Consider the following 15,274-nt stretch of genomic DNA (forward strand, 5'->3'; position numbering starts at 1 on the left):
CCCAGAGAAGGATTACGCTCAAGGATGAAAGCAGTCACAGAGGAGGATGCGGTATGGGACACCGCTGATTCAACGGAGGACGAAGAAGGAGCGGAGGTGTTTCCTAAAGTGTCTTCCAAGTCCCCTACGCCGCAGATTAAAGCCGATGTGACGGGTTCAACATCCACTGAGGGGTTGGTGAGCCTGATGCGTCATTTCCTGGAGGCGCAAGAGAAACGGGAGGAGCGGCATATGCTAGAACTCCGGGGGCTACGAGACGCGGTTCTGCAGTCTGCTAGACCTGCAGAGACACCTAGTGATATCGAGAGCTTGCGGATGGAACTTCCGACTCCGGCTGCTCCTAGAACCGCACCCAATCGCCGCACAGACACCTCAGTAAGTCAAGCTCCAAGCCAGCCGAGGCTAATGAGTGAACCACCGAGGATACCTGCCTACCAACAGGGGGAGGACATCGAGAGTTATCTTCGACGATTCGAACGCCTGGCCAAGACTTGGGGTTGGCACGAGGAAGAGTGGAGCTATCGTCTGGTTCCATTGTTGACCGGGCAGGCATTGGAGGCGTACTTGGCAATGGATGAGGAGCAAGCAGGAGTGTATGCTGACCTGAAGGAGGCTCTCTTGGAGAAGTTCAACATCTCGCCAGAGACCTACCGGCAGCGATTCCGGGCATCCACAATTCCTGTTGGAGAGACCCCAACGGAGACTTACAACCGTCTGAGGACCCTTTACTGCCGGTGGGTGAGACCTGATCTTCATACTAAGGAGGAAATCGGGGAGACCATCATCTTGGAGCAGTTGCTTCGCGTGCTTCCTTATGACAGCCGAACCTGGGTAAGGGAACACGAACCGACAACAGGACTGGCAGCAGCGAAGTTGGCTCTTCAGTATGGGAATGCTCACGGCGGGGGTCCACGCTCTCAACCATTCAAAGGTACTGTGCAAAGTCCGGCTGGAAGCATTAACAGCGTACAAAGACCAAGATCTACAGTGAAACAAGAACTGGTGTGTTTCTACTGTCAACAGCAGGGGCATAAAGCTTCAGTGTGTCCTATGCGAAAGGCGAAGTTGACAGGATTTTGTTATGTCCCTAGGGAAGAGGACAAGGAAAATGACTCTAGAGGGGAGAGTCAAGTTTTGTGTGATATAACTGTTGATGGACATTTGCTGAAAGCACTGTTGGACACGGGTAGTTCCCTGTCTCTCCTAAAGCCAGGCTTTGTTTCAAATGTTGACTATGCAACCACCACAACTGTCCAGTGTGTTCATGGGGATGTAAGGCAGTACCCCCGCGCAGAGGTAGTTGTGTGTGCCCAAGAACAGTCATTTCTGATGAATGTTGTTATTGTTGATGATTTGCCTGCGGATATGATTTTAGGAAGAGACTTACCCATACTCTATGAATTACTACAAGCCACCATGAACCCCGAGGCTGTTTTTACCTCTGCCACTGTACATAAATCCTGTCCTGTTGTTACCAGGGCTCAAGCTAGAGCAGGTCTGCAGCCACTGCCAGACTTGCACAGTAGTCTGCTGCAGGGCGGGACCAAGGGCCCAAGAAAATCACGCCGACAACGGCGGTTTGAGAAGTATCTGGGTACTCCAGTCCCTGAGGCCTCAGTGGATGGTCTCGAAGCTGATGGCTGGAGGATCCCAGAGAACATTGGGGAATTACAAAGGAGAGATGAGTCGTTGAAGTCATTGTTTAAAAAAACTGCTAGTGGAAAAATGTCAAATCTGTGTGATGAACAGTTTGTGATTGTGAATGATGTGTTGTACTTGCAGGCCGATGATGTTACTCGTTTAATTGTCCCGAAATGTTGTAGACCCCTTGTCTTGCACCTCGCACACACCGTTCCATGGGCTGGTCATTTAGGACAGCAGAAAACATACACTCGCATCAGTTCACGTTTTCATTGGCCTTCACTTTACACTGACGTACAGACATACTGCAACACATGTGCAACATGTCAGAAAACCAGTGCTGTGTCCCAGCGGGGCCGAGCACCCTTGTACCCTCTCCCTGTTATCTCTACTCCCTTCAGGCGCATCGCCATGGATATTGTGGGACCACTTGAGAGGAGCAGTGCGGGACACCTATACATCCTGGTCATATGTGACTACGCGACCAGATACCCTGAAGCTTTCCCACTCCGTTCCATTACCACCCCAAAGATCATCCAAGCCCTTGTGCAGCTGTTCTCCAGGGTGGGAATCCCTGAGGAGATCCTAACTGATCAAGGTACAAACTTTACGTCCCGACTAATGGGGCAGCTTCACCGCCAGTTGGGTATCACAGCCATCAGAACAAGTGCATACCATCCGCAGACGGACGGCTTGGTGGAAAGATTCAACCAGACACTGAAGAACATGCTACGGAAGTTTGTGTCAGACACGGGACGGGACTGGGACAAATGGCTCCCCTTCCTGCTGTTTGCTTACCGAGAAGTACCTCAAGCTTCAACCGGGTTCTCCCCTTTCGAACTCCTGTACGGCTGGCAAGTTCAAGGACCCCTGGACCTGATACGGAAGAGCTGGGAACTTCCTGCTTGCAGAGAAGAGGAGAAGGGTATCGTTCAGTATGTGCTGGAGATGAGGGAGCGGCTTGAACGTTATCAAGAACAGGCAAGAGAGAACCTGAAAGCAGCGCAGGTAGCTCAGAAAACATGGTACGACCAGAATGCGAGAGAGAGACAGCTACAGCCAGGGCAGAAGGTCCTGCTACTGCTGCCAACGTCGACCAACAAGCTGCTGGCCAAATGGCAAGGGCCGTACACCGTAGTGAGGAAGATGGGACCGGTGACCTACGAGATCCACCATCCAGATAAGGGTAAAGCCAAGCAGACATATCACATCAACCTGCTCAAAGAATGGAAGGAGCCATCTGTAAAGCAAGGGACGGCGATGATGGTGAGGGAAGTAACGGAGGTGACTGATGAGGAACCAGAATCCGAAGCAAAAGCACAGAGAGAACCAGCTGAGGTGAACCTGGAGCACCTGAAGGACCCCAACAGGGTTCAGTTGCAATGCCTTCTGGAACAGTTCCCTGCTTTGTTCCACCAGCGGCCGGGGAGAACAGAGCTAATTCGCCACACAATCCACCTCACTGATCCAATTCCGTCAAGACAGCGACCATACAGAGTGCCGGAAAGGCTAGTGGATTCATTGAAGGAGGAAGTAAAGACTATGCTCGAAATGGGAGTGATTGAGCCATCAAGAAGCGAGTGGAGCAGTCCCGTGGTCATTGTCCCAAAGAAAGACGGAACGCTACGGGTATGCATAGACTTCCGCAAGCTAAATGCACAGTCCCGTTTCGATGCTTACCCCATGCCGCGAATAGATGACTTGTTGGAGAGAATCGGACAGGCCCGATACATTACCACACTGGACCTGTGCAAGGGGTACTGGCAGGTGCCCCTTGACAATGAATCCAGACAATACACAGCGTTCAGAACACCGATGGGGCTATACCATTTTACGGTCCTTCCCTTTGGCTTACATGGGGCACCTGCCACATTTCAAAGACTAATGGATCAAGTGCTTCAGGGATGTGACGGGTGGGCAGCTGCTTACTTGGATGACGTTGTGATATTCAGTAACTCCTGGGAGGAACATCTGGAACACCTGAAAGATACCCTGAGACGAATCCAAGAGGCAGGACTCACCCTCAATGTCAGGAAATGTGAGTGGGCCAGGCAGGAGACCAGTTACCTGGGGTATCACCTGGGCAATGGCAAACTGAGACCCCAGGTTGACAAAGTGGAAGCTATCCGAAGGAGCCAAAGGCCTAAGACAAAGAAGGACATGCGGTCCTTTCTAGGCCTGGTGGGCTGGTATAGGAGGTTCATCCCTAACTTTGCGTCCATCGCTACACCACTTACTAACTTGCTGGCGAAAGCCGCAAGGAGCCCGATTGAGTGGACCGAGGAATGTGACGCAGCCTTCAGGTCTCTCAAAGAGAAGATGTGCTCGAGCCCGGTCTTACAAAACCCTGATTTCAACCAGAGATTCTTGGTCCAGGTAGACGCCTCAGCCACAGGAGTTGGGGCTGTCCTGGTCCAGGGAGGAAATCCAGTGGTCTACATCAGCAGGAAACTGTTACCCAGGGAGACCAGGTACTCAACTGTGGAGAAAGAGTGTCTTGCCATCAAGTGGTCCCTCGAAAGTTTAAGGTATTATCTCCTGGGGAGGGAGTTTGATCTAGAGACCGACCATAGGGCACTAACGTGGATCCAGACCATGAAGGACCACAACTCCAGAGTGATGAGGTGGTACCTAAGCCTCCAACCCTATAAGTTCCAGGTACGGCACAGGCCAGGAAGACAGAATGTGGTTGCCGACTACCTGTCACGGTACCCGGACAGTGCGCGGCCAAGAGAAGGGGGAGGTGATGTGATGAAGTAGAGGTCCCGCTGGGTACAACACACACACATGCTCCCTTACCGTACCGCACACACATACTCACCATCATGCTTTTCCCCTCCTCTCTGTTTCTCTGTTGTCGGCGGTGCGGGTGCACACGCAGCCCGATAGCCCATGGACAGTTTCACGTACTACAATCCCCTGCTGTTATAATATTTCCGGTCATACAGAGTACACCACACTCTGTTATCTTGTTATGTGTCATGTATTGTGTGATTTGTTTGTCGTGTGTCGCGAGGGTTTGTTGTAGCTGGACGGACTGGTGGCGCCGGCAAACCCGATCGAATGAGCGGCGCACACTTATGACGTCACTGTTGGCGCCGCGTCAGCGCACACCACTGTGAGTCCGGTTAAACCATTTTTGTTGTTTGTAGGGGGACTGACAAATAAGAAAGAGAGTCAGACATATGTGTTGTTGTTTTGTTATTTTTGTTTGATATGTTTATTTTGTTTGTATGAGGATTTATTTAAAACTATATATTATTTATATAGTTAAAGTCTAATTAAAAGACTGATGGTTTAATTACTAAGGCAATGGTATGTCCATGGAGGGGGCGGAGTCTGGCCTATAAAAGAGGAGGCCAGACTCACATTTAGGACTTGTTAACCAAGTCGAACGTAAGCGTGCAACTGTGGTGCCGTGAGTGATTCAGTGAAGCGAGTATACTGAGGATACCCTTTTTGAATATTTTATTTATATTTGTTCATCTTTATTTTCCAGTTTGTTGTTTCTTTGTTACTTTGTATTTTGGGGGTTTGAAGCCACACTGTAAATATCTTCACCCCAGCAATCTTGGGAGTTTTTTTTTGTATATATCTTTCGGTGCTGACAATAAATTACACCTTGCACAATAGTGCTGTTGTGGGTAGAGCCATCATTTATTTTCTCAGAAACGGACCCTCACGTTTCCCAAAGCAGACCTTCGGAGGGGTCGCTTTGTAACAAACACACACCGCCGTGTCTTTTCTGCTGTAATATTACTAATGAATCTTCTCCTTTGTGTGAATCTTCAGGTGTTTCTTCAGGACTGATGCCCAATGAAACTGTTTACCGCACTGATCACAGATAAATGGTCTTTCTTTAGAATTAGAAGATGTGATTTCAGAGTGAAAGCCTGAGTGAAACTTCCCGCATTGAGGTCTCTCTCCGGTGTGGATGCTGTCGTATTGGCAAGAGGCCCAGAAGTGAATTCTTCTGATCAATCCCTAGAAATTAGATCTTCTTTAACCTGTAGGTAAGGGCAATTTATAATTGTAACAGGTTATGGGAATGTTTTAGAATGATTTATAAGGTTACAGCGGGATACAAATACAACAATCCTCATATGATTCCTAAGTTTGCGTTTACTTGTGAAACTGTTCCCACACTGACCACATGTGTATGGTCTCTCTCCAGTGTGGATCCTTGTGGGTCTCTTAAGGTTTCCTTTATCCGTGAAGCTCTTCTCGAATTGATCACATGTGTAAGGTTTCTCTCTGGTTCTCACATCAGGTCTAAAATAAAGATAACATAACATAAACATAACTAAAAACAACTAACATAAAAACATGGACATTTTTTACGTTCCCAGAACCAACATTTGCTGAATATTTTTTGTTCTGAATATATGGAGAACGTTCTTATAAAAAAATTATGTTAGCTGGGGTACTACTTACCGTGACTGTGGCGATGTGGTTTCTCCACTGTGTGGATCTTCATGTGTCGCTTCAGGCGAGTTTTAAGTGACTTTTTAGTGAAAGTCTTCCCACATGATCACACGTGTGCGGCTTCTCTCTGCTGTGGATCCTCTCATGTGATTTCAGATGTTGTGACCGATTGAATCTCTTGTCACAGTGTGAACACTTGTAAGGTTTTTCTCCAGTGTGAATTCTCTGGTGTTTTTTTAAACTGTCCGCTGTAATAAAAGTCTTCTCACACTCAAAGCACATGTACTCTTTCACACCAGTGTGAATTTTCTCATGTCTATGTAAATGACATCGCCGTGAAAAACTCTTTCCACACACAGAACATGAATGCGGTTTCTCCTTCGTATGAACTGTCAGGTGTGTCTTCAGGTTTGATGCACAGAGAAATGTTTTTTCACATTGATCACATGTGAACGGCTTCTCTCCGGTGTGGGTCCTCATGTGAATCTCAAGGCTTGATGATTGTGTGAAGCTCTTCCCACACTGATCACATGTGAACGGCTTCTCTCCAGTGTGGGTCCTCATGTGAATCTCAAGGCTTGATGATTGTGTGAAACTCTTCCCACACTGATCACATGTGAACGGCTTCTCTCCTGTATGAACTCTCTTGTGAATCTCAAGATGTTGTTTGCTTGATAAACTCTTTCCACACTGAGTGCAGGTGAAAGATTTTTTGGCTCTTTCTTTCTTTAAAAATGTATTTTTAGTCTTTGAGCGACTCAAAGGTTTTTCTCCAGGTTTGACATGATGTTCCTCCTCCACTTCACTCAGTTCATCACTCTCCTCCTTCACTTCACTCAGTTCATCTCTCTCCTCCTTCACTTCACTCAGTTCTTCACTCTCCTCCTTCACTTCACTCAGTTCTTCACTCTCCTCGCTCCCTTCCATCAGGTCTGATATCAAAGAGAAAAAGTGATTTCATTTTCAGTACAACAGAAATAATTAAAAGAGAGGAATATGAAGTGAAAGGACATAAAAAGATCTGATAATTGTGTTAGATATTAGTTTTATGTGTTAGAATAATCAAAGTTTTGTTTGTATTTTAAAGAGAAGTGTTACATTTGATTACACTATATAACTCTTTACATTATATTTTACTGGTTCATTTGGATTCCAGTGTCACTTAGAGTTTCACCCCGGCCAATAATGCTGATCTCACGGTCACAAACTCATAAGTATGATTATTAGTCAAAGATTATGACTTATATCATTTATGATTAATTAATACAACTTATACAAATAATCAGATATGGCTTAAGTTACACTTACAACCCTGTCATCCTGGAAATTGAATTTAATTGATACAGTTTACTGTTTATTGCTTAAAAAATATAATAATAAATATAGCTGCAAGCAGCAGTTACCGGAGCCAAGCAGAATAAGATGACAAGACCTGCCTGAAAGTGTCAGACCAACTGCAACAATGAGCAATTAAAGGCATTTTAAGAGGATTTTAGGCAAAATGGCTGAAAAAGCATAAACAATAATTAAAAATATGATTTAATGGATTATCACTTTCGACCAATAGGTTGCGCAGTTACAAAACTGATGTGATGTGGTCAGAGTGAAGTGACAATGACACATACAAAGTTTGTTGTCAATATGTTAAGGCATTGCAGGGATAAAGCCTGAATAGTCCTTTTGGCATCATGCCTCAAATTTGCTGCTGCGGTGTACGAAAACGGTTTCGTCTACCGACACAAAATCCATAACTTTTAGTCGGCACAGTCTGGAGATGATACGATTGGATTTTGGTGAAAATCGGACAAACAGTCTAGGAGGAGTTCGAAAAAGTAGGTTTTGAATGAAAATCAAGATGGCGGACAGGAAGTTCGACCAAATAAGGAAAACTTGGTATCTATGTTCCCGGCTTGACTCAAGGAATCTATTAAGACCAGTGGCATTTCAATAGCCAGATTTATTCAAAAGTTATCAGCCTTTTTGTAAATTTTGTTATAACTTTTGACCACTAGGTGGCACTGTTTCAAAACTTCTCAGGTTCTTTCAGGACATCGTGCTGATGACCCATACCAAGTTTCGTAACAATTTTATGATTTTTGGACAAACTGTTCAGAAGTTATAGGCAAAATAAGCCATTTTTGATATCTCCGGACCAGTAGGTGGTGCTGTGTAGAAATGTAGCATGTAGCCTCAGGTCATGCTTGTGATGACATGTACCAAGTTTGGTCTGAATCCGATAAAGCGTTACAGAGATGCAGCCTTACGACTGTTCGCAAGCGCTACGTAAAATTAATTTGTGCAGTACTAGAGAACGGTTTGATCAATTATTATAAATTCCATAACTTTTTGTCAGCATGGTCTGTAGATGATCTAGTTCAATTATCGTGAAAATCGGCCTAGAAGGAGTTCTAAAAAGTAGGTTTTTAAGATAATTCAAAATGGCAGACAAATTTCCATGACTGAAGATGACGTCATAGGGTGCTATCGAATCGGATTGAGCCAAGGGATTTTGTTTCTAGCCCTTGTGGTTCAAAAGTTACTAGCATAAACATGAGTGAAACTTTGGACAGTTGGTGGCGCTAGAGGGATTGAGTTGGAGACTCCAAATTTGCTATGGTGACTTTTCAGACTGTCCTTTGTGTGTGCCAAATTTTGTGTGTGCCAAATTTCATAACTTTACCTCAAGTGTTTCTATGGGCTGCCATAGACTCCCAGTCGGAAGAAAAAGAACAACAGAAAGAAGAAGAATAAGAACAGGAACAGATACAATAGGTGCCTCCACACCTTCGGTGCTTGGCCCCTAATAATAGTAATAAAAAAACTAAACTACGTATATTGAGATATGTCCAACAAAAATTGCGAACCAAATATAAACCAGAGCAAAAATTTTATTTCGTTTGACCTGATATTGACAATCAGTATGAAAGTTTCCCCTTTACTAAAACATTTGTTGAAATGTTCCATGTATCCAATTTCATAGTTTAACTGTTTATCTAAATGTGCTTGAATGTTTCTAACATGAATGTTCTCCAGCATCATGAATGAATGAAGAATAAACACCAACCTCTTTGTTCTTCAGGATCTTCAGTGTGTTTCATTCTGCAGGGTTCTGGATCACTCATGTTCTCACTGTCCTCTTTAATAAACTCAGTCTTTGCAGGTTTCAGCTCTTCCTGATGCTCTGATGCTCGTCTTCACTTGCAGCTGATGGGAATTTACAGCATTTATTGGAGAATTACTGTGGGAGGAGCTTCACTGATCATGTGACTGCTGTGGGAGGAGCTTCACTGATGATGTAATTGCTGTGGGAGGGGCTTCACAGATGATTTAATAGCTGCGGAAGGAGCTGATCTGCCAAAATCAAAAATATATCAATTACTGAGTTTGTTTTAATAGGGTTAAAGACCAGATGTTTAATTTTAGTGTCAGATTGATATTACATTTACAAAAGTGATTTTGTATACATAGAAAACCCAGTAAATGCAAATGTTTCAAATAACTTTAGTGAAAACAAACTGTCAAAATATAGGTGAAATAATGTTGGATCATCATTCAGCGTAACATCTGTATGTAAAAACGAAACAACATAATTATTCTGACTTTTTTTAAAATGTATAAAAGAATAAGAGATCATACTAAATTTTATTATTTTTTAAATGATTAAAAACTTATTGCTGACAAAAACGTGGTTTGAAGGATAGTGGCAAAGTATAAAGACTTAAAAATTAATGAGAATTTTGTGGCTGTGCTATGATCCTAAAATACAGTGTTTGAATGTGTCATCAAATGATTCTTGTTCTAAATATGGTCTATGACTGGAAATTAAACATAAATATATATGTGTGTGTGTGTATATATATAGAAAGATAGATAGATAGATAGATAGAGAGAGAGAGAGAGAGAGAGAGAGTGAGAGATTGTTGTTGTTTTTGCTATATAAACCCCTTTTTGTATTTGACGGTGACCCATATACTAATTTGCACAGTTAAGCATTTATATCTGTCTGTCTATCGTAAAGCAATTTGTATTTCAAATTCTAACATTATTCTGTTTTTATTTCGTTAAAATAACGGCATATGTCTAGAAAAGTAGTAAAGAACTGTAAGAAAAACATTTAAAAGCATAAAAGACAGAAATAATCAGTCATATAGTAAGCAAAAAAATACCATCAGTCTGCTGACACCAATGAAATGAGCTTTGAGTGTCAATTTACAGGAGATCTGAAGACATCAGCATAATAAATGAGGTGAAAACAGGAACTATTGTCATGAAATAAAGAGTGTTTTCAGCAGATCTGTTAATATTGATGAGCCTCAGACTATCAACACTCATTCAACAAGCCATTCAGGATCATCAGCAGATCATCTCACTTTATTCTGAGTGTTTGCTGTTAGAAACACATTATTTGAGTCAGGATACATGATAAAAGCCTGTGAAACTGCTCTATCCTGGTGAAAAAAAATGCTAAGTATACTTGCAGCCAGATTAATTTAGTTAATGAGCTGATGAGTTGAATCAGGTGTGTTTGATTAGGGAGACAAAGAAAACGTGTAGTGTTGGGGGGCCTTCAGGACAGGTTTGGGAACCACTGAGTTAGACAATATTCTAATTTTATATTTGGGGTTTCATAAGCTCCAAGCCATAATAAACATTAGACCTACTTAAGTCTCTGCAGCTATTATGTTGTACACCTGCGTCTTAGGTGTACTTAAAATTATGTTGTATACTTACAGTTTTGCACAATATATGTTCTCAAAACTACATGCACCCTTTAAAAAAAAAAAAAAAACATTTAGCAGTTGTTTAGCAGGGTCTGTGTAACCTGTTCTGAAATGGTTTTATTATAATATTGTTATCGCAAGAGGCTGCAATGTATATCACAATATGGATTTTAGTCCATATCGCCCATCCCTAATTTATAGCTTATAGTAGTTGATAATAACATAGGCCTACCTAATGTTGCCTACGGACAGTAACAGTACAGTAGTAACTTTTTACAGTCTATGTAAAACAGCTTTCTTAAGCAGTTTGTGATGCATTTTGGAAACAGGAGATGAGCCCCTGGTCTAATGCGCCACCTGGCTTGAGAAACCCGTTCTCAAAGACTTACTTTTATAGTCATTATTTGGGTAGCACACATATTCTGAATGCCTTCGGCAGAATTCAAATGAGCCATTTTAATCTAGATTAATCTAGATTAATTTCAAAATTAATCTAGATTAAAAAAATTAATCTATGCCCACCTCTAATATATATATATATATTAGGGCTGGGCAAGTTAACGCGTTATTATCGCGTTAACGCATTAATTAATTAACGCCGACAATTAGTTTATCGCGCATTAACGTACTTTTTATTAGTATTATTTTGAAAGTCCGTTGCTCACTGCGTCTGAATACACATACCATAGATAGACTATACAACCGAATACAACACAAACCATGGGTCATAGGAGGGGTGGGATGTTTCTCAGTAAGCTACTGGCTGCTTTGGATGGGTGTCATCACGCGTCTCAACCAATGAAAGCATTTGTTGTGAGCCTAAGAGAGCTGCAGCGCGAAACAGAAAATATCTGGTGCGGAAAGAAAAATGGAAAAAGGTACCGATCTCTTAAATGGACATTTTTATTTTAAACCTCTTCCACATGGTGGAGTTGATAGAACTAAAGCTATTTGTAACCACTGCAAAGCTGAATTTTCTTATCATCGGAGTACTTCGAGTCTGAAGTATCACTTAAATGCAATGCACACTGTTGATGCCAGCAAATCACACCCTCAAACAAACAGTGGAGGAAGGCTTCGGCAGACTACATTGGATGCAGCATGTGGGCGAACTATAGACAAACAAAAGAAAGACAAGCTAACAAATGCCATTGCGAAGTGGGTCGCTACAAAATGCAGGCCGATTAGTATTGTGGAAGATGTCGGTCTGAAGAATGTTATTAGGATCGCAGCGAATGACTGCACGTGTGAGCCTCCCCCAAGACGCACCATCGCAAGAAGAATACACGAATTGTATGAAAAGGAGAGGACTATAAAGGCGACGGCGTTACAATGTGCACCAACTGTTGCCCTCACCGGAGACTACTGGACATCGCTGGGTAACCATAATTACCTCGGAGTTACAGTGCATTACATTGATGAACAATGGGAACTGCATTCACATGCTCTGACTGTAATGAAAACGCAAGAGAGACATTTTGCGGAAACGTGTGCTGAACATTTTATTCATGTTGCACAGCAGTGGGACGTTTCAAATAAAGTAAGCACACTTAGCACAGATAGTGCAAGAAATATGATCGCTGCTGCGAGACATCTGCCTTTTGAACACGTTCCCTGCGTCGCGCACAGTCTCCAGCGTTCTGTCACAGTATCTCTGCACAACAGCGCTGTAACGAGGTATGTTGTTACGGGAAGAAGGAGGCGGGAACCGGCGAACACTTAAACATTTTAATAACCAAATAAACAAATACAAAAATGAAAGTAAAAGCCAGCAGCCCCTCACGGACGACTGCTGGCAACACACAAAACAGAAACAACACATCCAAATAAAAATCAGGCCTGTCCTCTCTCTCTCTTCACTGTCGTCGCTCCTCCTTTATGCTTCCGCTCCTCCGTGAGAGATTCGAGACCGGTGCGTCGCGCAGGTGTCGCTCATCAGCAATCACGCCACCGGCCTCGTGCCGCCCTCTCACGGCCCTCGGCCTCGTCCTGCTCGCCACATACCCCCATCGCCCCTCGCAGGCCGGGGGGTACCCACGAGACTGCGCTCTACTCCCCCCCTCCCCCTCCTCCGGGGAGACCGGACCCGGCGGCTGCGGTACCTGGGGGTATGGACAGACGAGGCGAGAGAAAGGAGACGGAAGCATGAGGAGCGACAGAGACGAGAGAGGGGAGAGAAGAGAAAAAAAAATAATAAAAAAAAAAATTCTTGGTCCGGTTCCCACAACGCGCTGCCATCTGGCCCTGCACCAACTGGGCGATCTTCTCCGCGGTGCCTGGCGGTGGCGCTGGATAGCCCTCGGTGGACGGCACGAGACTCCTCCGACGCCTGGTGGATGGCGACGGCTCCTCCGGACACGGGCAAACGGCAGGAGTCCCCCGTTCCCTGCTCCTCCCCATCATGGCGGACGACAGCAGGCTCCGGCTCACGGCGAACGGCGGCGACTCCTCCGCTCCCTCACGGACGGCAGCCGCCCCTCCAGCACCCAGGCGGCCGGCAGCGAGCTCGTCCATCCCCCCGGCAACTCACTCCAGCGCCCCGCCTCGAGCGTCCATGGCGACGAAAACTGCCCGCCCTGCTCGATGGCACCGCGGATTCCACAGCGGCGAGGGCTCTTTGACAGCGCGTTCCTCCTTCTTCCCGGGTTTCGGCACCAGTGTAACGAGGTATGTTGTTACGGGAAGAAGGAGGCGGGAACCGGCGAACACTTAAACATTTTAATAACCAAATAAACAAATACAAAAATGAAAGTAAAAGCCAGCAGCCCCTCACGGACGACTGCTGGCAACACACAAAACAGAAACAACACATCCAAATAAAAATCAGGCCTGTCCTCTCTCTCTCTTCACTGTCGTCGCTCCTCCTTTATGCTTCCGCTCCTCCGTGAGAGATTCGAGACCGGTGCGTCGCGCAGGTGTCGCTCATCAGCAATCACGCCACCGGCCTCGTGCCGCCCTCTCACGGCCCTCGGCCTCGTCCTGCTCGCCACAAGCGCGTTTGACAATGTCCTGGCCAAATGCAGAAAGGTTGTGGGCCATTTCAAACACAGCCCAGCAAGTGCTGCAGAATTAGAACAAAAACAAATTGAACTTGGACAGAAGAAGGAGTCGCTTATACAAGACATTCCAACCAGATGGAATTCGACTCTGGACATGATAAAAAGTGTCCGCAGAAACGAACAGCCACTGAGGGATGTCCTCACCACACACAACACGAAGATCGCCATGCCAACAACAGCTGAAATGGACAAACTGCAAAGGTTGGAAATGCTACTGGAGCCCTGCAGGTATATTTTACGTCATTTCTCACTGTCTTGTCTGAGTGCATGTGAGAGAGAAATACTGTGTCTGTATGTGTGTGTAAGCATGAATATGAGGACATTTTTTTTGTGTATAAGTGAATGCAAAACATTTGAGTGAAATGGGTTTGACTTTTTGCAGGTATGTGACTGAACTTCTGGGAGGAGAAAAGTATGTTTCATGCTCTGTGGTTCTGCCTGCTTTTTGCCATCTCTCTCGGGTGATGGCGAGCTCAGATGATGACCCTGCCTATGTGGTCAAATTCAAGTCTACATTCAAAACAGACCTGGAGACACGCAAGGAAAATGCCAACATTGCATATCTGAAGATTGCAACCGCATTAGACCCGAGATTCAAGGACCTCAAGTGTATACCCAGAGCTGAGAGAGGTGAGGTGTGGGCCTCAGTCACTAACTTACTCAAGGAACAGAGGGTTGTTGCAGAGGAACCTGTGGAAGAAACAACATCAAAGCCACCAAAGAGAAAGTTTGCCCTATTGGCTGCTTCATCAGAGTCTGATTCTGAACCCGAGGAAGACTCAATTGAGAACTATGTGCGTCGATACAGAGAAGAGCCCACCATCAGTACAGAGGCCTGTCCATTACAGTGGTGGTCCAAACATGCAGGCTCACACAGCAGGCTGGCCTCCATTGCACAGAAGTACTTGGCCACACCTGCAACATCCGTACCCTGTGAAAGGTTGTTTTCTCTTGCTGGTCATATTGTACAGAAGAAGAGAGTTTCTTTATCATCTGAAAATGTGAATGACCTTGTGTGTCTTAGCAACTGGCTTGGTGCAGATGAGTAAGTAAATGTAAAGTTGGAAGAATGGATAAATGAAGTTAATTTTGTCCACTCAACCTGTATAACTGTTGTTCGGAAGGGGCTAGTTATAATGTTATGATCGAGGTTCTGGAATTTATTTATTTTTTACAAACTAAACAAAACGTTAATGCCCTGGCAGTGGCAAATAGTTTTGGTTTTATAATTAATTTTAATTTGATTACATTAATGTTTAAGTTAAGATTTACAAGAAATATGTTAACTGCTACTAACTTTTAACTGCTGTAAAAAAAAGCACTTTATTTGTTTAAAGTTTTGACAAACCAAATGTTATTGCACTTTTGTTCATATAGCAGTACTTTGAAAAAATAAAAGTATGTAATACACTACTTTTGAATTCATTA

General features: G+C 44.3%; 1 protein-coding gene across 1 annotated transcript in view; it reads right to left on the bottom strand.

Annotated features, from left to right (window-relative positions):
* Positions 1-5,276: 5,276 nt before the first annotated feature.
* LOC308690717 (uncharacterized protein) overlaps positions 5,277-15,274 on the bottom strand; it is a 56,451-nt gene continuing 46,453 nt past the window's right edge. Inside the window, exons 3-5 of the transcript XR_014030179.1 lie at positions 9,131-9,417; positions 6,076-6,998; positions 5,277-5,913 (exon numbers count right to left, since the gene is read on the bottom strand). The gene's annotated coding sequence lies outside the window, so the exon portion shown is untranslated. The remainder of the gene's footprint in view (positions 5,914-6,075; positions 6,999-9,130; positions 9,418-15,274) is intronic.

This window comes from Scardinius erythrophthalmus, assembly GCF_964197995.2.
Source record: "Scardinius erythrophthalmus genome assembly, chromosome: 1".
Lineage (NCBI taxonomy): Eukaryota > Metazoa > Chordata > Actinopteri > Cypriniformes > Leuciscidae > Scardinius > Scardinius erythrophthalmus.